The sequence below is a fragment of the Pelobates fuscus genome, chromosome 3, assembly GCF_036172605.1.
Source record: "Pelobates fuscus isolate aPelFus1 chromosome 3, aPelFus1.pri, whole genome shotgun sequence".
Classification (NCBI taxonomy): Eukaryota; Metazoa; Chordata; class Amphibia; order Anura; family Pelobatidae; genus Pelobates; species Pelobates fuscus.
In genome coordinates, this window is record NC_086319.1 from 380,471,859 (window position 1) to 380,495,333 (window position 23,475).

A 23,475-nucleotide genomic window follows, 5' to 3' on the forward strand; every position below is an offset into this window, starting at 1 on the left:
ATACTTAAAAATTGTGCCACTTTCTCATGCCATGTATATGCTCCACATTGTTATCACTGTTTGCTTATGCTGTTGTGGCATCGTGAACCTCTGTATTATCTTGTGCACAGACAAAATAAAGAATAAAAAAAAAAAAACTTACAAACTGACGACACTCCTCCACGTCCATAGTCTACATGCCACTTGGCGGGCACTTTACCCAGTCTCTAGGGATTATACCTTTTACTCCAGGGTCCATGCCCAGTACTCGCATAGACATGTGCTTGGTCGACACTATAGCCCTGGATACCCTAGCGGAGGTCAATATTGCCCCGATAACTTGGTCGGACCACGCCCCCCTCATATCATCATTTACCACACTACATCCAGTCCGAGGGCGGGGTCAGTGGAGACTCAACAAGTCCCTCATAGACAATCCCGAGAGGGCCTCTGAGATCAGGAGATCCCTAACACACTACTTTGTGGACAATCACTACACAGACACAAACATCACCACGACATGGCTAGCCCATAAGGCAGTCACGAGAGGCGCACTCATACAAATGGGGGCGAAACTGAAGCACCAAATCTCTGAGAAAAGTGACTCCCTATTAAAGGATCTAAAACTGGCCGAAACACAACACAAAGCCTCACCCACTGAACCCCATAGACTAAAGGTCCACAAAATTAGGACCACATTAGAAGCACTACAAATGCAACAAGTCGAGCGGGCCATCAGAAAGATGAAAACAACCTACTACAGGCAGGGGATCCGGGCGGGTAAACTACTGGCCTATCAGCTTAAGGAAAGAATCTCCCAGGTAAAAATCCCCTATGTCAAGGATGGTCATGGAACCAAAGTTATTAACCCTAAAGCGATTGTAGATTAATTTGCTGCCTTTTACGCAAAACTATACAACCTCTCCGGGGATCCCACTCAGCACCAGCCCACTCCTCAGAACATCACCACCTTCCTAGATCGGATACACCTTCCCCAGCTCTCCACGGAACAGGCCACAGCACTGACAAATCCGATTCTACCCACCGAGATATATAGGGCAATAGGGCATTACGTGACACCCCGAGACACAAGGCCCCAGGTCCGGATGGCTACTCCACTCACTACTATAAGGTTTTTTTTTTTTAATTCTTTATTTTTGTCACAATAGCCATAACAGACGTATTCATGTTCAACATTTAAAAACATTTTCGTGGCTTATTTAAACTCAGCACGATATTATCATTTAAGGATCATGAAAGACAACATTAAGCATTGTACGAGTCAACATGTTTGGCAACACGCTTATCTACGTGTATAAGGTTGACAGACTAGTAGTTTTTGTAAGCATTTTTGAACGGTGTGGTGTGAGTGTATCGTTAAAGTAGCTTAATACTGTTCTCGTTTAGCTGTTGCGTAGTATTATGTGGTTCTTGCTTAAGCTGGGTTATTGTAGGTAAGACATGCTGTGTACAGGCTGCTTAAATGCGAAGAGATATGGGATGCTACTTTGCACGGTAGATGCAAGGGTGTCATATGCAACTGATCAGCTGGTGTATGTCTGTGCAGCATGAATATGTAGCAGGCTAGATAAACAGTTCTAGTGTCGGGCAGTCTGACTGTCTCATTGGTATATGTATAAAAATGAAAAAATGCACACAAGATTTTCAAGATTTTGAAACTCAGGCGAAACATATAAAAAATAAATTGGTGAATAAAGGTTATGATAAAAACACGATTGAAAAAGAAATTAGAATATTAAGGAATAAGGATAGAAGTGATCTACTGATTAAACGTCCAAAAAATAATCCAAATGAACATTTTAGACACTCATTCATAACGAAATACAATACAGACCATTGGAAAATTAACAGGTGCCTTAAAAAACATTGGCCCATATTACTCCAGGATCCAGTTCTTGGAAGTATCCTTCCAGACCGGCCATCTATCATCTATAAGAAGGGTCAAAACCTTAAAGATCTAGTGGCCCCCAGTTTTCCTAGAAAGGATATCCCTAAAAAGAAAATCATTTCACATACAAAGGGATCTAAGGGATGCCAAATGTGTCGGGCTTGCTCAAGAATGAACCTAGGCTTAACTCTTCAATTTACAAGTCATATTTCTGGAATTTCTTTCCCAGTGAAGTCCAGTATTGGATGCCACACGGATTTTGTGATTTATTTATTGCAGTGTCCGTGTGGCAAACAGTACGTGGGAAAAACAAAAAGACCTCTTAAAATACGCCTCATGGAACATATTAATAATATAAGGAAAGGCATAACAACTCATTCAGTGCCAGTACACTGCAATACATGCCAGGCCTTTAATTGGAGAGATTTTAAGGGTTGTGGTATAGAACATGTGCCCGCCCACTGGAGAGGAGGAAATAGGGAATTGAAATTAGCACAACGGGAGACCTATTGGATATACCAATTGGATACCTTAATACCCAAAGGTTTAAATATAGATGTTGATTTGGCCAGTTTCATGGTATAAGGGTATTTTTTTCTAAAGGTGTTCTTGGATCTAAGGGGGGATTTCCACCTTCTGCCACATAGTTTTTTTTCTCTAGATTGATATTTTACTTTTTATTTTTATTTTATTTTTAATTTTTTATCATTTTTCATTATTATTATTATTTTGATTTTTATTTATTTTTTTGTCTTTTATTATTTATTATATATTTTTTTATTTTTTGTTCTCATTTCATTTTATTTTATTTATATTTATATTTATTTATATTTATTTTTATTTTATTTAACTGTATATTATTTTTTATTATTATCACAATTTTGTTTATACCCCTTTTTTTTCCTATTTTTATTCTTATTTTTATTTATTTTTATTTTTATTTTATTTTATTTATTTGTTTATTTTTTGGTTCATTTCTAGTTCATTTTAATTTTATTTATATTTATATTTATTATTTTTTATCTAATTATTTATTTATTTAATTGTACACATATAGTATTTATATAATTTTTCTTATTATATTTTTTTTTTGAGTAGTCTATGTATATATTTATACTATAGCAATTGGCAGAAGATGAAAGTCCTATAGCTCTATTGGATGATGATGTATCTCTTTGTTATTCATAAGTTTTTATTTTTAATTTGAAAGTCTGATGACTGATTGCGATTATTTTGAGATTATTTTCAGTTATTTAACTACTCAAGTGGCTGTTCCATGCTTGGAACGCATATGCCGCATTTGGAACGCAACGCTGACGTCACGACGTACGTCGCCGTCCGCAACCGGAAGTATGCGCATGGAACGCAACCGGAAACGGACATTTGGAACGCAAACCTAGATGAACTAGACGGATGAAAAATGGCTATGTCTTTTTGCCGCGGAATTACAGAATGAGAGCCATCTGGAGGCAATATACCCTGATGGGAGAAGTGGTTCCAGGAGAGAATGCTCCAATCAACACACGGACTGGTTGTATTTAAGGGACTCTGTTGGGGGTGGGATTATGCATGCTTTGTATTTTATGTGATTGTTTAAACTGCAGAATTTTCTCTGATGAAGTCCAAGTTGTTTGGACGAAACGCGTTAGATTGCAGTTATTTTTAAAAAAATTTTTACTGATTGAATTTATCAAGGCTATTTATTGCCTTTTGAATAAAGAAAAACATTTTTTACATTTCAACTGGCATTCTTCCATTTCCTGTGAAAGACAGAGCAACCTATCCGTGGAAGGCAAATACCATTTTAGCCCATTGTGGGCTTAAAGGCGCATTACCCTACACCATCTCGTGAGTGCAATCTTTGTGGGTTAAATCCAATTATTGTTAATGTACTTCACTATGTGCTATATATTCTTTTTTTTCTAGTTATTCAGCTGTATCCCATTTTTTGTCCATATCCATGTCTCATTGGTATGCCAATCATAACGAGAAAAACAAAGGAGCATGGCTAACGGGCAGGTATGCAATAAGAACTCACTGTGTATATAAGTATCAGCGGCAAGTTAACAGGCTGGGTTACGCTAAGTTTTGCCTCTAGTCTAGCATGCGAAGAGGATTAACTAATTGAGGCCTTCTACACGAGGAGGCTTGTGGGCTATGAGCCGATCTGAGAACACATATGTATTTAACTTAAAGAAAAACATAGTAAAAAGCTAACGAAAAGAAAATAAATAAGTAAATTTAAACATGAGCTGAGTCACATAGCCCAAAGAGTAGTCGGGTGAGGTACTCCTCATATTTTGTGCTTCGGCAACTTGGTGTCAGACAATTCCCCTTCGTAGGCACTTTACCCAATGCCCTGACTGGGCACAGCTTGTGAATTGCCGTTAGATCTATCAGGCTGGGCTCCGCAGCAGCCCCTGTGGGGATTACCCTTCCGTTCTGGGCACCTGTCACAGCTCATAGTCCATGGAGTAGGGTAGTGTTCATAGGTGGTGGCACGTTGAGAGCGAGGTAGGTTCTCCCTCCACCCCCGGGCCGGTAAAAAGGCCGGCATCTTCGGTCCACGGACCCGGTAACCCTTCTGGATCGAATTCCTCCTGGGGTAGGAGTTGCTGGGGTCCCGATGGTTTGCCGCCGTCCTCGGTGGTGGGCCCTCCTTCTGTGTGGACGATGCCTTTGGGTCGCGCCCTTGGTGGCCCTCGGCCCAGGTAGGCCTGTAGTGGGGGATTTGGGCAGTTGTGCATTAGCTAGGCCCATGGGTGTCCTCTCCGCTCTCCGACTCTCACCTCCTTTACCAGACACCCACGATTGGGGTGACAACTGTGCTTGGCGGTGCTCTAGGGCTTCCCAGAACCGCTTAAAATGCTCGTCGAGCCTTTGTAGGAAGTGGTCTATGGAGCTTTGAGGGTTTGTTGCAGTGTCTATGCGTGATTTCTCTTGAGGGTTCACAGTCTCCGACATTTTTTAACAGGCTGCTGTAGCTGGATCGTCGCTTGTGGTTGCCGGGATGTCCCCCACGGGCGGGGGGGAGGTAAAGTATTCCGGGGAGACCTCCAGCCGAGAAGACTGCCGCGGCTAAGGGATCGGCCGCCTCCCTTGTGTTTCGCCGGTCGAGCCCTCTGTAGGCCTCGGGTCGATCTCCGGTGCGGAATTGTCGCTTGCGGTTGGAACTCCTGTCGCTTGTTGCCACTTAGGAAACTCCCTTTTTCTGGGGCAGTTGTGCAGGCGATTTTTAGGGCTTTTTCCGTTAATTACAGCTGTATTTGGGCATTTTGCGTCGGAGCCCATGTAGTTTGCGACCGCTCGGCATGGCTGCCAGGCTCCGCCCCCTCTACTATAAGGTTTTTGAGGACCTACTACTCCCCCATCTCACGGCACTATTCAACCACATTTTAGACACGGGGAAAATACCCCCGGAAATGTTAGAAGCCGCAATTGTCACGCTTCCCAAAGCAGGCAAATCCACAGACTCATTCGCAAACTACCGCCCGATTTCGCTTCTAAATGCCGACACCAAGTTATTCGCCAAGGTCTATGTCAACTTGTCTCACCTGAGCAGTCGGGCTTTGTTCCCGGATGCCAGGTAGAGGACAACACCAGACGAGCCCTGGACATAATGGAACTCATGAACTCGGACAGCTCACAGGGTCTTATGATAGCACTAGATGCGGAGAAGGCCTTCGACAGGCTCCACTGGGGCTATATGTCGGAGGTCCTCCGCAGGCTTAACTTCCCACCCAAATTCTTGACTGGACTTCAATCCCTGTACTCTTCCCCTCAAGCTACAGTCATGAGTTCCGGATTCATCTCTAGACGCTTTGCTCTGACGAACGGCACACGGCAGGGTTGCCCACTTTCGCCCCTCATTTTTATCCTTGCACTAGAGCCCCTAATCTGCAAAATCAAGGCAGACCCTAACATTGCGGGCATCCCCTCCCCAACTGGCTAACAAAAACTAGCAGTGTTTGCAGATGACATTCTCCTCTTTCTCACCAACCCCTCAGACTCCCTCACAACTCTATTACACCTATTACAAGACTACGGCCGGGTCTCTTACTATAAGAACAATGTGGCAAAGACCCAGGTGTTGTCCATGAACCTGCCCAGATCCCAACTTGAGTCTCTAAAAACACTTTACCCCTTCCAATGGAGGAAAGACACCCTCTCCTATTTAGGCACACAATTAACGCCCTCAAAACACAAGCTCATAAAGCATAATCATGGGAAACTAATGGTGGACATAGAGAGGCGGTTGGAGAGCTGGGGCAACAAAAACACATCTTGGCTAGCCCTACCGATTAGCCTTCCTAAGTACACCCTCCGGGCATTCCAAAGCCTCCTTAATGCGCACATATGGAAAAGAAAACCACCAAGGGTATCTCTAGCGAACATCAGCATGATCATGGGAGGGGGTGGAGTAGGAGTACCCCACATAACTAAATATTACCTAGCGAAAAATCTTTCCCAGATGGCACACCTTCTGACCTCCTCAGACTACCCAATGTGGTATCACCTGGAGAGCGCGTTCAGCGCACCTCTCTCCCTCAGTGACCTACTGTGGATCCCCGCCAAGGCCCAACCCCGCCATCCCAAAACCCTCACGACAACAAGAGGGTCACTTCAGTTGTGGCTAAGATGGGCCCCAAAACTGACCAGCGGGAACATAGAGTCCCTCGCCCCACTGACCAGCCCCAGCGCCGCACTCACGACCTCCCCCTGCAAGAATGGATAGAAAAAGGGGTGACCAGAATATCACACCTCCTGGGAATTGAGGGGTTATTACTATTCCCCGACCTCCAGAGGAAATACCTTCTCCCTAACAGCAAAATCTTTACATATCTCCGTATAAAGCATATAGTAGAAGACGTCAAAAAAATAAACCACACTCACGCAGCCCCACAATCAATTTGACATGCTATGCCTGGGCCAAAAAAAAAACACTATCCTATGTTACCACCGCCTGCTAGACTTAGACAGACCGACAAAACAATCCTATATGTTACAATGGGAAAGAGAGCTGAATGGTACGTTTGAGCCGCACAGGTGGGTGGGGGCCATGGCACTAGTGAAAAGGGCTACACATTGTATAGACCATGTAGAAGCAGCCTACAATATGTGGCTAAGGTGGTACTATACGCCCCAAAGGTTGGCCCAAATATACCCGGGCACCCAGGCAACGTGCTGGCGATGCAACCAACAGGAAGGCACTCTAAGCCACATATTCTGGTACTGCCCTGCACTCAGCCAATACTGGCAACAAATCCAAGACCTGATAAAATCCAAAGTAGGGAAAACCCTGCCACCTACCCCTGAGCATTACCTGCTCCAAATGCTACCGCACGGTATTACGGCTCACGAAGCATCACTAATCACCCACATCACACTAGCTGCAAAGCAATGCATAGCCGCCCTATGGAAATCCACCCTAGCACCAGATATACAGTCGGTGACTGCCAAAGTGAGCCTCACTCAACAGTATGAGAAAATGTCACACACGATCAGCGGTACACTACTGAAATATAACCGCACTTGGTCCAAATGGTAGGATGGTGGTGACACCGAGGTGACGGAAGCCAACCTCTGAAGTATGTGCAATGTAGAGCATCTCAAATCCTCCCCCCCCCCCCCCCCATTCCTAGATTACTTTCCTCTTCCACCTCCTACTACACACACACTCTCAAAAAACTAGGGCCAAGCTACGTTGGCAAGCCTTAAAAAACCTGAGAGGATTGGTAGTGGACATCACAACGTGTGTATCAGCGTAGAGGCTAACTGGCAGACAAACACCTGCCTGCTCCGAGGTCCTAGAGAATAAAGGTTCAGAGCTCAATCCCGGCACTTACCATGCACACCCGGGAGCCCTCTTCCACAATTTCCCTACACACACGCATTACTCCCTACACTACCTGGCGCTGGGCTCTAACATCTCTACCACCTCCCATAGCAGTTACAAAATGAATAGCCTATGGTAGCAACGTGTACACGACACCCTGAAGAACTGTTTGAACGCCTATGTGAATGGTTATTAGTTACTCTTCAAAATCTGTTACTGTACCTACTCTCTTATGGCTACAACGTACTGTATGTTACTGTGTGATACTATGATGTTAAACCCCTAATAAAAATTATATATTAAAAAAAACACACAAAAAAACAACTTGACAGTGCTGGACTTTGTAATTACTAAGTGGATATTCACAAGCATTTAATAACATGTTTTGTGTGTTTACAATGACTCTAACTTATCTGACTGATCACCAATTCAGTATTATTGGTTTAAGTTCACTGCTGATCAAACAAGTCAAATATATTAAAAGATCAGTAAAATAGCCAGGATATGAAATTCAAACAAATTATTGAAATAAATACATTTGTCTTGATCTCTTATATTTAAATTGGTTATACAATATGTTTATATGATCTTATACACTGAAAAGACACAACATTAAAACCACCTGCCTCATTTCATGTAAGGTCCCCTCATGCTGCCAAAACAACTCTGATGCATAGAGGCATGGACTCCACAAGACCTCTGAATGTGTCCCCTGGTATCTGGCACCAAGACATTAGCAGCAGACCCTTTAACCCCTTAAGGACACATGACATCTGTGACATGTCATGATTCCATTTTATTCCAGAAGTTTGGTCCTTAAGGGGTTAAGCCCTGGAAAATGTGGAAGTGGTTCCACCATGGGCACTCTGACCGTTCTGCAGCTAAGCAAACCCATATGCAGCAAACTGTGACACTTCTGACACCTTCTATAATGATCAGCATTAAGTTTTCCAGCAAATTTTTCGGACCAGACCGGCGAGCCTTCACTTCCCACGTGCATCAAAGAGCTTTGGGCGCCCATGACCATATTACTAGTTCACCTGCTGTCCTTGCTTGCACCACTTTAGTAGGCACTGCATCCCGGGGACACCCCACAAGCCGTTTTTTGAGATGCTCTGACCCAGTCGTCTAGCCATCACTATTTGCCCTTTCCTTGTCAAAGTCACTCAGATCTTTTTGCTTGCCCATTTTTCCTGCTCCCAACACATGACTGTTCCTAATGTGCAATTTTCTAGGTAAAGTTTAATTGCTGCCCAATATATCCCACACTTGACAGGTTGCCATTGTAACGATATAATCAAATGTTATTCACTTAACCTGTTAGTGTTTTTAATGTTGTGGCTGATCAATGTGCTTACTGTCATCTAGTGTGACAATAAAGCTGGGCAAAATATTATGACATCATAAGGTGTTCTAACCAGTCTTAGTTCCCACTGGCCACCAACTTTTGTTTATTATAGATGTGATGTCACATAGCTGGTTATGATGTGCTCTGCAGGTCATTAACCAGGAACTCTCAGGATGGGGAGGCTGCCATTGGTTCTGGCATTCACTATTATCCTAATATGCCACTTTCTAGGTAAATTTAAATTTTCACGATATCAATTAACCAAGTATTGCTGTGCAGGGCAGTGTGTCATTAGTCTATGTGTAGATAGACAGTTTCCCTATTTAGGAAAAAAGTCAATATTGTGAGCCCAAGCCCCTCGGCCCCTCGGCCCCTCGGCCCCTCATTTCAATCCTAATGCCATCTTTGGTTGGAAATTGAATATATTTGGTGTGTCCGAGTGTATAAAAAAGCTTCAAAGCAGAAAAATTACAATAATTTGCCACTAAATTACAATAAATGTGCTTAGAAATCAGTTTGTAGAAATAAGATACTGTGGCCTTGTTCTAAATGACATTTTCAGTTATATCAATGTGTCATAATGTTATTTAAATTGTGCCTGAATTGACCCCTCGCCTCCAGCAACTCCCCTTAATATAAAGCTGTCAATCTGACCATTTAAAATGGTGGATGTTATGGACTTATACCAAGTGATAAGAATACATGACGGGGAGATAAATAAATGTCACATATATAGAATGAATCGTATTTCTTTTAATCTTATTATTATTTATTTTTATTCTTTTTATTTTGCTATATAAAGTTATTGTAGATTAAAATTGAGACTTAGGCAAACACTGGATAAGGTTAATTGGAGTTATATCAATATATATTCAAAAACCTGAACCGATTTCTGTGTTTTTCTTTGTCAGCTTGTTAAGGAGTTGATATGTCTGAGAGTCAGGCAGCAGAACCTTAACAGTGTCAGGATAATTCACTAAATTCAAACATTTGGCTCATTAAATTAAAGTAATTAAAACTTGAGCTAAAATAGGCTCCAGTTGAATTGGAGATCTTTATCCAAAGCAGCCATTTTAGCACATATGTCTCCATTCAGATCTAAGTTGCTAAAATGTGTAGTTTTGCAAATTACCCTCTGTGCATGTCTAACAAAATTGGGAAGTATGAGATCAGGACAGGTATGGGAGGGGGGGGTGGGGGGGTGTCGGCAGGCCCTGACAGGGGCTCTATTGCCACAAAACTCTTAGTGGTGGTTTTGGGGATACAGAGCCCCAAATAAGTGTATTTTTATTCTCTGTGCTCCTCCATGCTGGTCTGCATGTTGAATCTCAGCCAGGAGCATAAGTAGCACATTAGCGCTGAGACTCAACAAGGAGACTAGGAGGGAGAACTTCATAGAGGGGATACCGCACAGATTCGGTGCCTGGCCTGGATAAACGGGCTGCAGGACACTTTCCAACCCCGACAACCAGGTATGGAATATTTTTAAAATATTTTTAAAATATTTTTTATAGTGTACTTGTGTGGTGTGTATTTGTGTGTATGCCTGTGTCTATGTACGCCTGTGTGTAATAATAGGATATGTAATACTGAACCTCGTCACAGGATTTTTGAGGGGCCTGCTGGCCAGCCTCTTATCTCAGGACTATTGCCCATGTGTTAGACTTTGGTTCAGGACTATGGAAAGGCTTTGTGCATGCCTTTTCCCTTGTCTGGTTCGGTATATAAGATTTACCGAACGGATTATAATTATGCTGCTCGTATGCCGAACCAACAAAGAGTTGGACCACCTGGAAGTGGAGTGTGTGACTTGTTAACCCTATTGACCTTGTTAACAAGCTCTAACCGCAACATTCTAAACGGTCGGCTGGTGGCCGCCGTTCGTATCGATGAACATGTGGCAACGGCCATCTTCAGCCGCGAACACATACGTCAAGTTCATAGAACTATAATCGGACACCCGCCAGCACGAATACTGCTGGGACTTCCATCTCTTTGTACACTCAGCTGGATTCACTTGAGAAGAGCGACGTTCGGTGGAAACACACTCCCGAACAAGAGACACAGACTAAGTGTACATACGAATTGGTTGCATTCGTATTTCTGATGTATCGTAAACTCCCGAAAGAGACCGACTGCACAGTCTGATTTCATGGAACTCTTTTAGGGGAAAGGGCCTCATCTGCGGTTGGTCAAATTATGACCTCCATGGAAATCCCGAACCCCTGAGCTGCTCTGGATGATTTTTGGATATGTTAGTCCCCCAGATCAGGGCTTTCAGGGGATGTGACTTTTATGGGGTTTCCATGTGTTTTGGGGGTACTTTCGGGAGGTTGTTAAAATGTATATTTTCTGTGCCTGGAGATAATTGAGTTTACTACAGTTCCTGACCCAATTATCTCTCAGGCACTGGGGAGGTATTATCCTGTTTTGTGTGGGAGTGTCCTGGACCTGAGAGCCAATGTAATTACAGTGTGTTGAAAAAGGAAAGGTAATAGGCGCTCGCTATAGTGATCAGGCAGCAGTATACAGAACAAGGATTCCCCAACCTTGTGAGTGAATAGCAGAAAGAGAGAGGGCGTATACCGCGCCTATTAGTTCAAATGTAAAATATACAAAAAATACATACATATGTTCTTGGATATTCCAATTAATCGTGACCTCAAAAAGAGATTAAGATAAAAAAATAATAGCGCAATACAGCAAATTTTATCTTAAAAATAGATAGTTAGTAACTATGTACAGTCCACTCACATGGAAATGAGCTATGACAGAGCTCTACTGTGAAGCGCTTGGACGGTACAATCCCCGTCTTTGGATTAGTAGTAGTTGCCACAGATGTTTTCAAGGTGCCATATGCGTAGTTGGTATAAAAGAAAAGATAGCAGCAATATGGTGAAGTAAGTCCAAATGGTATAGTAGATAATAAATAGTATTGTACTTACACTTTCCAGAGCATGTAACCTGCTCTAGTGTAAACAGCTTAGGTGGTATGATCCCCACCATGGATATACAGGATACCAGGAAATGAAGATTGTAAGTCTAAAAAGTAACTTAAAAGTATACTTTAATATAAACAAACTAAACAATGAATTATAAAATATAAATATAAAATATAGTCCCACTTTACGCGTTTCGCCTGATAGGCTTCTTCAGAAGTGTGGTGTGATGTTCAGAAAGTCCATTTATATATCTTCATTGATGAGTAGATGATTTCCTGGTGAGATGACTTCCGGGTTTCGGCTTGGTGCTGACACGCATGCGTCATACCGGAAATGACACGGCATCCGCGTCACACCGGAAGTGACGCGATGCTCTAATTCAGGCCGGGAATGGCCGCGGCATTTCCGTAGGGGGAGGGGGGAGTGTGATATTATGGCGCTTTTGGGACGCACGCATTACCAGGGAGTGGTGTGCGTAGCGTTCCAGACGTCGCTCACCCCAAAATCCAATCTAAAAGGAGTATGGGCTATTGTAATGGGAATATGGCGTGGCGGCCATATTTGATAAGGGCAATAGTCCGTGGGAAAATAAAAAAACATAATAACACAGTGTTAGATGATAGTTGTGATACAAGCAATGTATACAGGGAAGGTGAACTGCATAACAACAATATAATATTGTTACTTTTTAGACTTACAATAGACTTACAATCTTCATTTCCTGGTATCCTGTATATCCTTGGTGGGGATCATACCACCTAAGCTGTTTACACTAGAGCAGGTTACATGCTCTGGAAAGTGTAAGTACAATACTATTTATTATCTACTATACCATTTGGACTTACTTCACCATATTGCTGCTATCTTTTCTTTTATACCAACTACGCATATGGCACCTTGAAAACATCTGTGGCAACTACTACTAATCCAAAGACGGGGATTGTACCGTCCAAGCGCTTCACAGTAGAGCTCTGTCATAGCTCATTTCCATGTGAGTGGACTGTACATAGTTACTAACTATCTATTTTTAAGATAAAATTTGCTGTATTGCGCTATTATTTTTTTATCTTAATTTCTTTTTGAGGTCACGATTAATTGGAATATCCAAGAACATATGTATGTATTTTTTGTATATTTTACATTTGAACTAATAGGCGCGGTATACGCCCTCTCTCTTTCTGCTAATTACAGTGTGTACTTTGTCACAGTCCCCTCTCAAGTCCAGTGGGGAATGCCCCTGGAATATGTTTGAGTAAACCCCTTGCAGGGGAACCTGCATATAAGGCCAATTGTGGCTGCCATTAAACAAGTTCCTCTTCACCCTTAACATAGAGCCTCATCTCATGTGTGGAGGGGACAGCTATATTCACTCTATGGATTGTTATAATCACTATACTCCCTTGGCACCAGTGGTCCGTCACAGCGTGTGTCTATATCTGCCTGTATGTGCCTGTCTGTGTCTACCTATATCTATGTGTGAAAATATGTGCCTGTCTGTGTATGTCTGTGTACATCTGTACATGTATGTCTGTGTACGTGTATGTCTGGTTGTGCCAGTGTCTGCCTGTGCCTGTATGTACTTGTTTCTGTCTGCTTGGGTCTGTGTGTGCACCTCTGTCTATATGTGCCCTGCGTCTTTATGTATGCATCTGTGAATTTGTGTGTTTTAACATGTGTGTCTTTATGTACGTATCTGTGTGAATATGTTGAGAGACATATATTGCAGTTCTTGAAGGGTGGCATTTGAGAAAGACCTAGGTGTGGGATTTTGAGTAGGGTTTACCAAATTTGTTTTAGACTCAAACCCCTGGTATATGAGCATAGCAACACCACTGATTAATATTTATCCATTATCACTATACAGACCATGCAAACTGCAAGTCAGGACAGAAAAAAAAGAAGCAACACAAGCCTCAAACGCACACTACAGTCAGTGAACCAGGTACCCAACTATCTGCTGGTAGCCTGTATTTCCCCATTCTCTTTCACGGTGCCCAACACGTCAACGTACTGTATCCCCTCCATATACCATGCGTTCCCTCACCTTCCACTCCCTGTATCCTGCATTGTGCATTCCCTCACCTCACCCTCCCTGTACCCTGCATTCACTCACTTCCCCCGTTACTGTATCCTGCATTCCCTCACCCTCACTGTACCCTGCATTCACTCACTTCCCCGTTACTGCATTCCCTTACCTTTCCCTCCCTGTACCCTGCATTCCCTTACCTTTCCCTCCTTGTACCCGGCATTCCCTTACCTTTCCCTCCCTGTACCCTGCATTCCCTTACCTTTCCCTCCTTGTACCCTGCATTCCCTTACCTTTCCCTCCCTGTACCCTGCATTCCCTTACCTTTCCCTCCCTGTACCCTGCATTCCCTTACCTTTCCCTCCTTGTACCCTGCATTTCCTTACCTTTCCCTCCCTGTACCCTGAATTACCTTACCTTTCCCTCCTTGTACCGTGCATTCCCTTACCTTTCCCTCCCTGTACCCTGCATTCCCTTACCCTCCCTGTACCCTGCATTCCCTTACCTTTCCCTCCCTGTACCCTGCATTCCCTTACCTTTCCCTCCTTGTACCCTGCATTCCCTTACCTTTCCCTCCCTGTACCCTGCATTCCCTTACCTTCCCCTCCTTGTACCCTGCATTCCCTTACCTTTCCCTCCCTGTACCCTGCATTCCCTTACCTTTCCCTCCCTGTACCCTGCATTCCCTTACCTTTCCCTCCCTGTACCCTGCATTCCCTTACCTTTCCCTCCTTGTACCCTGCATTCCCTTACCTTTCCCTCCTTGTACCCTGCATTCCCTTACCTTTCCCTCCCTGTACCCTGCATTCCCTTACCTTTCCCTCCTGTACCCTGCATTCCCTTACCTTTCCCTCCTTGTACCCTGCATTCCCTTACCTTTCCCTCCTTGTACCCTGCATTCCCTTACCTTTCCCTCCCTGTACCCTGCATTCCCTTACCTTTCCCTCCCTGTACCCTGCATTCCCTTACCTTTCCCTCCCTGTACCCTGCATTCCCTTACCTTTCCCTCCCTGTGTCCTGCATTCCCTTACCTTTCCCTCCCTGTACCCTGCATTCCCTTACCTTTCCCGCCTTGTACCCTGCATTCCCTTACCTTTCCCTCCCTGTACCCTGCATTCTCTTACCTTTCCCTCCCTGTACCCTGCATTCCCTTACCTTTCCCTCCCTGTACCCTGCATTCCCTTACCTTTCCCTCCTTGTACCCTGCATTCCCTTACCTTTCCCTCCTTGTACCCTGCATTCCCTTACCTTTCCCTCCCTGTACCCTGCATTCCCTTACCTTTCCCTCCTGTACCCTGCATTCCCTTACCTTTCCCTCCTTGTACCCTGCATTCCCTTACCTTTCCCTCCTTGTACCCTGCATTCCCTTACCTTTCCCTCCCTGTACCCTGCATTCCCTTACCTTTCCCTCCCTGTACCCTGCATTCCCTTACCTTTCCCTCCCTGTACCCTGCATTCCCTTACCTTTCCCTCCCTGTGTCCTGCATTCCCTTACCTTTCCCTCCCTGTACCCTGCATTCCCTTACCTTTCCCTCCTTGTACCCTGCATTCCCTTACCTTTCCCTCCCTGTACCCTGCATTCCCTTACCTTTCCCTCCCCGTACCCTGCATTCCCTTACCTTTCCCTCCCTGTACCCTGCATTCCCTTACCTTTCCCTCCTTGTACCCTGCATTCCCTTACCTTTCCCTCCCTGTACCCTGCATTCCCTTACCTTTCCCTCCCTGTACCCTGCATTCCCTTACCTTTCCCTCCTTGTACCCTGCATTCCCTTACCTTTCCCTCCCTGTAACCTGCATTCCCTTACCTTTCCCTCCCTGTACCCTGCATTTCCTTACCTTTCCCTCCCTGTACCCTGCATTCCCTTACCTTTCCCTCCCTGTACCCTGCATTCCCTTACCTTTCCCTCCCTGTACCCTGCATTCCCTTACCTTTCCCTCCCTGTACCCTGCATTCCCTTACCTTTCCCTCCCTGTACCCTGCATTCCCTTACCTTTCCCTCCCTGTACCCTGCATTCCCTTACCTTTCCCTCCCTGTACCCTGCATTCCCTTACCTTTCCCTCCTTGTACCCTGCATTCCCTTACCTTTCCCTCCTTGTACCCTGCATTCCCTTACCTTTCCCTCCCTGTACCCTGCATTCCCTTACCTTTCCCTCGCTGTACCCTGCATTCCCTTACCTTTCCCTCCTTGTACCCTGCATTCCCTTACCTTTCCCTCCTTGTACCCTGCATTCCCTTACCTTTCCCTCCCTGTACCCTGCATTCCCTTACCTTTCCCTCTTTGTACCCTGCATTCCCTTACCTTTCCCTCCCTGTACCATGCATTCCCTTACCTTTCCCTCCCTGTACCCTGCATTCCCTTACCTTTCACTCCCTGTACCCTGCATTCCCTTACCTTTCCCTCCCTGTATCCTGCATTCCCTTACCTTTCCCTCCCTGTACCCTGCATTTCCTTACCTTTCCCTCCCTGTACCCTGCATTCCCTTACCTTTCCCTCCCTGTACCCTGCATTCCCTTACCTTTCCCTCCCTGTACCCTACATTCCCTTACCTTTCCCTCCCTGTACCCTGCATTTCCTTACCTTTCCCTCTCTGTACCCTGCATTCCCTTACCTTTTCCTCCCTGTACCCTGCATTCCCTTACCTTTCCCTCCCTGTACCATGCATTCCCTTACCTTTCCCTCCCTGTACCCTGCATTCCCTTACCTTTCCCTCCCTGTACCCTGCATTCCCTTACCTTTCCCTCCCTGTACCATGCATTCCCTTACCTTTCCCTCCTTGTACCCTGCATTCCCTTACCTTTCCCTCCTTGTACCCTGCATTCCCTTACCTTTCCCTCCCTGTACCCTGCATTCCCTTACCTTTCCCTCCCTGTACCCTGCATTCCCTTACCTTTCCTTCCTTGTACCCTGCATTCCCTTACCTTTCCCTCCTTGTACCCTGCATTCCCTTACCTTTCCCTCCCTGTACCCTGCATTCCCTTACCTTTCCCTCCTTGTACCCTGCATTCACTTACCTTTCCCTCCCTGTACCATGCATTCCCTTACCTTTCCCTCCCTGTACCCTGCATTCCCTTACCTTTCCCTCCCTGTACCCTGCATTCCCTTACCTTTCCCTCCCTGTACCCTGCATTCCCTTACCTTTCCCTCCCTGTACCCTGCATTCCCTTACCTTTCCCTCCCTGTACCCTGCATTCCCTTACCTTTCCCTCCCTGTACCCTGCATTCCCTTACCTTTCCCTCCCTGTACCCTGCATTCCCTTACCTTTCCCTCCCTGTACCCTGCATTCACTTACCTTTCCCTCCCTGTACCCTGCATTCCCTTACCTCTCTCCCCCGTACCCTGAATTTCCTCTCTGCCCTCTCCCTGTATCCTTCCTCATTATATTCATTAAAGTCACTTTAATCCCATCCTTTCTCTCCCCAGAAGAGGAAGAAGAGTTATCAAATTCAACACATCATTTTCGGAGACAGGAATATGAGGCGCCCAGAAAAGGAACTCCCTGGTATGGCATAGGTAAGGGTATCCAAATAATACCTCGCTTCTCTAGTCACCACAACTCTCTGCTGATATCCTTACACTATCCATGTTTCTTGCAGTAATCGCTTCACTTTTGCTGATACTCGTTGCGTTTCTAATCTACAAGTGTTTCCATCCAAAGACTATATTCAAGCAATTCCTGTAAGTAATCACAATCTATGTACACATATAACCTTTTAATACTCCATAGTCCATACTCCTGTGTGTTGATTTGTTAATCACTTGTAATGAATTTCATCAATCTCCAATGGATCTGTTAGAGATGGAAGTTAGAAGAACATCTGATCCTTTTCTGAAGGCCAAAGTCCAGGGGTAACTAGAAACTACAGGACCCATTTTCAATTCTTCCATCCCTCAAAAAAAGCGTGGTCCTTTCTCAATATTAACCCATCACCTTCTGTCTCTCTACACATTCTCCCATCTCCATCCTCTGTCTCTCTCTCTCTCTTAATATTCTTCCATTTCCACCTTCTGTCTCTCTCTCCACATTGTCCGATCTCTACCTTCTGTCACTCTCCATATTCTCTGATCTCCACCTTCTGTCTCTCTCCATATTCTCTGATCTCCACCTTCTGTCTCTCTCCATATTCTCTGATCTCCACCTTCTGTCTCTCTCCATATTCTCTGATCTCCACCTTCTGTCTCTCTCCATATTCTCTGATCTCCACCTTCTGTCTCTCTCCATATTCTCTGATCTCCACCTTCTGTCTCTCTCCATATTCTCTGATCTCCACCTTCTGTCTCTCTCCATATTCTCTGATCTCCACCTTCTGTCTCTCTCCATATTCTCTGATCTCCACCTTCTGTCTCTCTCCATATTCTCTGATCTCCACCTTCTGTCTCTCTCCATATTCTCTGATCTCCACCTTCTGTCTCTCTCCATATTCTCTGATCTCCACCTTCTGTCTCTCTCCATATTCTCCGATCTCCACCTTCTGTCTCTCTCCATATTCTACCATATCTACTTCTTGTCTCTCTCCATATTCTCCCATATCTACTTCCTGTCTCTATCCATATTCTTCCATATCTACTTCCTGTCTCTTTCCATATTCTCCCATATCTACTTCCTGTCTCTCTCCAGATTCTACCATATCTACTTCTTGTCTCTCTCCATATTCTTCCATATCTACTTCCTGTCTCTTTCCATATTCTCCCATATCTACTTCCGGTCTCGCTCCATATTCTTCCATTTCCACCTCCTGTTTCTCCCCGCATTCACCAATCTCCTCTTTCTGTCCCTCTCTCAACATTCTCCAATCTCCTCTTTCTGTCTCTTTCTCCACATTCTCCCATTTCCAACTTCTGTCTCTCTCTCCACATTCTCCCATCTCTACCTTCTGTCTCTCTCCACATTCTCCAACCTCCACCTTCTGTCTCTCTCTCCACATTCTCCCATTTCCACTTACCGTCTCTCCCCACATTCTCCCATTTCCACTTACCGTCTCTCCCCACATTCTCCACTCTCCTCTTTCTGTCTCTCCACATTTTCCAATCTTCACTTTCTGTCTCTCCACATTCACCCATCTCCACTTTCTGTCTCTCTCCACATTCTCCAATCTCTTCTTTCTGTCTCTCTCTCAACATTCTTCCATCTCCACCTTCTGTTTCTCTCAGCATTCTCCGATCACCACCTTTTGTCTCTTTCCACATTGTCTGATCTTCACTTTCTGTGTCTCTCTTCACATTCTCCGATCTCCACTTTCTATCCCTATCTCCATATTCCCCCCTTTCTCACTTTCTGTCCCTCTCCATATTAACTCCTGCATCTTCAATTTTCTCCCTGTTTTCTTCTCTCCCACATTATTCTCTAAATGGTGAAAACCTACTGGCCATTTGTTTTCTGCCTGAAGTAAGATAAAAACGGTTTGCCTTTACCATAGTCTCAAATACTTCTTTACTAACAGGGTTACATAGTTACATAGTTACATAGCTGAAAAGAGACTTGCGTCCATCAAGTTCAGCCTTCCTCACATTTGTTTTTTGCTGTTGATTCAAAAGAAGGCAAAAAAAAAAAAAAAAACAGTTTGAAGCACAATATTGCAACAAGCTAGGAAAAAAATTACTTCTTGACCCCAGAATGGCAGTCAGATTTATCCTTGGATCAAGCAGTTATTACCCTACATTGAAAGATTATATCCTTGAATATTCTGTTTTTGCAAGTATGCATCTAGTAGCTGTTTGAACATCTGTATGGACTCTGATAAAACCACTTCTTCAGGCAGAGAATTCCACATACTGATTGTTCTTACAGTAAAAAAAACTTTCCTTTGCCTTAGACGAAATCTTCTTTCTTCCAGTCTAAACGCATGGCCTCGTGTCCTATGTAAAGTCCGGTTTGTGAATAGATTTCCACACAATGGTTTGTATTGGCCCCGAATATATTTGTATAATGATATCATATCCCCTCTCAGGCGACGTTTTTCTAAACTAAATAGGTTTAAATTTCTTAACCTTTCTTCATAGCTGATATGTTCCATTCCTTTTATTAATTTTGTAGCCCGCCTCTGCACTTTTTCTAGTGCCATAATATCCTTCTTTAGAACAGGTGCCCAAAATTGCACAGCGTATTCAATATGTGGTCTTACCAGTGATTTATAATGAATGCCCTTTTTCATGCATGACAATACCTTACTGGCCTTGGCCACTGCTGATTGACATTGCACATTGTTGCATAGTTTGTTGTCTATAACAATTCCCAAGTCCTTTTTGTGTGTTGTTATCCCTAATTCGCTTCCATTAAGGGTATACGTTGCTTGTGCATTCTTTACCCCGAAGTGCATAACTATCTAAATCCCTCTGCAGCAAAGAAATATCTTGCTCACGTTGTATTACTTTACAGAGTTTTGTGTCATCTGCAAATACTGAAACATGACTTTCAATGCGGTCTTCAAGATCATTTATAAAAATGTTAAATAGAAGGGGTCCCAGAACAGACCCCTGAGGGACACCACTTGCCACCTCTGTCCAGCTTGAAAATTTACCATTAATGACAACTCTTTGCACTCTGTTTTAAAGCCAATGTTCTACCCAAGAACAAGCATTTTAATGTAGACCGATTTCCTTGAGTTTGAACAATAATCTATTGTGTGGAACTGTATCAAATGCCTTGGCAAAATCCAAATAGATCACATCCACTGCAACACCCTGATCTATACTTCTACTTACTTCTTCGTAGAACGCAATCAAGGCTTTTTGCTGTAAACACGGTCTTTTCAGAGAAAATGCAGTGTTTACATTGCAGCCTAGTGATAACTTCACTGGCCACTCCTCAGATAGATGTTAGAGATCCTTCCTGGGTCATAGCTGCCTAAAATGCATCCAAACATTCAGTATCTCCTCCCTCTGCATGCAGACACTGAACTTTCCTCATAGAGATTCATTGATTCAATTCATCTCTATGAGGAGATGTTGATTGGCCAGGCCTGTGTTTGAATCATGCTGGCTCTGCCCCTGGTCTGCCTCTTTGTCAGTCTCAGCCAATCCTATGGGGAAGCATTGTGATTGGATCATGCTACCACTTCTGATGATGTCAGCAGGCTGCTTTTTTTCTGAGGCAAACAGCATGCAGATCCACAGCTTCTGGCTTGAATACAGTAAGATTTTGCTATATTTATGAAGGCATGAGGGGCCCAGGGGGGCTAGATGGTGGTTTTAACACTATAGGGTCAGGAATACATGTTTGTGTTCCTGACCCTATAGTGATCCTTTAAGAATAAGTGTTTCGACCACGTCTTGTGTTTGAAGAGAGCATATTCGAGCTATTTTTAAAGGCACACTATAGCCACCAGTGCAACTACATGTATTCCTGACCCTATAGTGTTAACACGACCATCTAGCCCCCCTAGGCACATCATGCCTCCATAAATACAGTAAAAACCTTACTGTATTCAAGCCAGAAGCTGTAAATCTGCATGCTGTTAGACTCAGGAAAAACAAGCAGTCTGCTGACATGTGATAGCCTGATCCAATCACAGTGCTTCCCCATAGGATTGGCTGAGACTGACAAGGAGGCAGATCAGGGGCAGAGCCAGCATGATTCAAACACAGCCCTGGCCAATCAGCATCTCCTCATAGAGATGAATTGAATCAATGAATCTCTATGAGGAAAGTTCAGTGTCTGCATGCAGTGGGAGGAGATACTGAATCACAGGATGCTTGTGCACAGCAGATCTGAGTGGATGGAGGCATATTATAGTGACTGCAACTGGAGGTGTTCCTAGCTTTCAATGTAAACACTGTATTTTCTCAGAAAATACAGTGTTCACATGAGAAAGGCTGCAGGGAGCTATAGTTCTCACCTGAATAACCTCATTAAGCTGAAGTTGTTCAGGTGACTATAGTGTCCCTTTAACCCCTTAAGGACACATGACATGTGTGACATGTCATGATTCCCTTTTATTCCAGAAGTTTGGTCCTTAAGGGGTTAAGTTAAAAATATCAGGATTTGGAAATGGACTGGAAGCAAGGTGTAAGAGAGAAGTCAAAGACAAAACCGTTGGAAAGAAAGTTAGCTTTGTGCAAAAGTCGATGGATTTACCACTGACTCAAAGTGAAAATAACAATGGAATGTCAACTATGGAAGTTAGAATAGAGGGATCTCTAGAGTGAGGTTGGAAACAGTGTCTATCGTGACCTATTTTCTTTGTGCTCGCTGTCACTGTAAGAAAGGCATTCTGGTGGGACGCTCTGCAAAATCTGTCACCGTTTGGGTTTTTGAGACATGCGTCATTGTGACGGATTGTGACAATCTTCTCAGGAACACGCATCTTCCATTTTATTGTGAAGTATAAGATCTCTTTTTATTTTCTTGGTGGAGTTTGTGTTTTTTTTTTTGTTGCACTAGAAACCAATTGGGCACATTTTTTGTTTCTCTTTGCACATAATTGTTTCACAATGTGCATAGCCACTGTGTCCCAAACACAGTGCACAAACTTCTATGTCACATCTTATAACAAACAGAGACGATTAGACAAAGGATACACTCCCATGCGCTAAACCCTAAGGGTGGTAGTGCCGGGTGCAACCTGAAGTCTTAGGTACGGCAAATTTTTGATAAATCTAAACGAGATGTATGGTGTAGAGATACCGACCAAGTTTTCTATATACCAGCGATGACATTTTTGCATCATTTAACCGCTTGACTAATTTATTCCAACAACAAATTAAAACAGGATGGGAAATTGCATCTCTGGAAAAATACTTAAAATAACAACTTATACCGAGGGGACTGAGGGTACAAAATATCCCAATGTCACATATTGAAGAGGAAGAGTTCACTAAAGAGTGGGAGGAAGCTGCAGGAATATGTTCCAAGAGATTTATGGAAATATTATGTAAATTTGAATCAAAAAGACTAGAAAAAGTAAACAAAGAGGTTGATGAGCAAATCAATAAGATCGAAAAATGTAAGGATGAACCAAATTTTGAATCATTAGAAACTAAACTCAAGAACAACTTAGACAAATTCCAACAAAATATTAAGATTCGTAAACATTCCAAGTTTATTAGGGATAGCAATGATTTTAAAAATGAGAATGTATGTAGGAAGAACTAGGAAGAGTTTTTCTGAGCCAATTTCAACTTCTTAATATGAAACCAGCGGCTCTGACTCAGATTCAAACAAAGGGGGCACCACAATACCACATGAACGTAACACCAGAAGCATACTCAAAAGAGGGGTGTCTTTTTTAGGGCACCCGAATATGGAGGAAAACATGGCACCGCAGACACGGAGCCATGGCAGACCGCCACAACAGTTCAGAAGAAAAAGGTATTAGATAAGGCACCCGAGGCGAATCAAATCATTAACCTCTCTTCCTATACCACCACTAAATCAGAATTACAGCTATTACAACGTGGTATGTCCTTCGTTTCAGTTTCTAACTTTGATAAGTTTA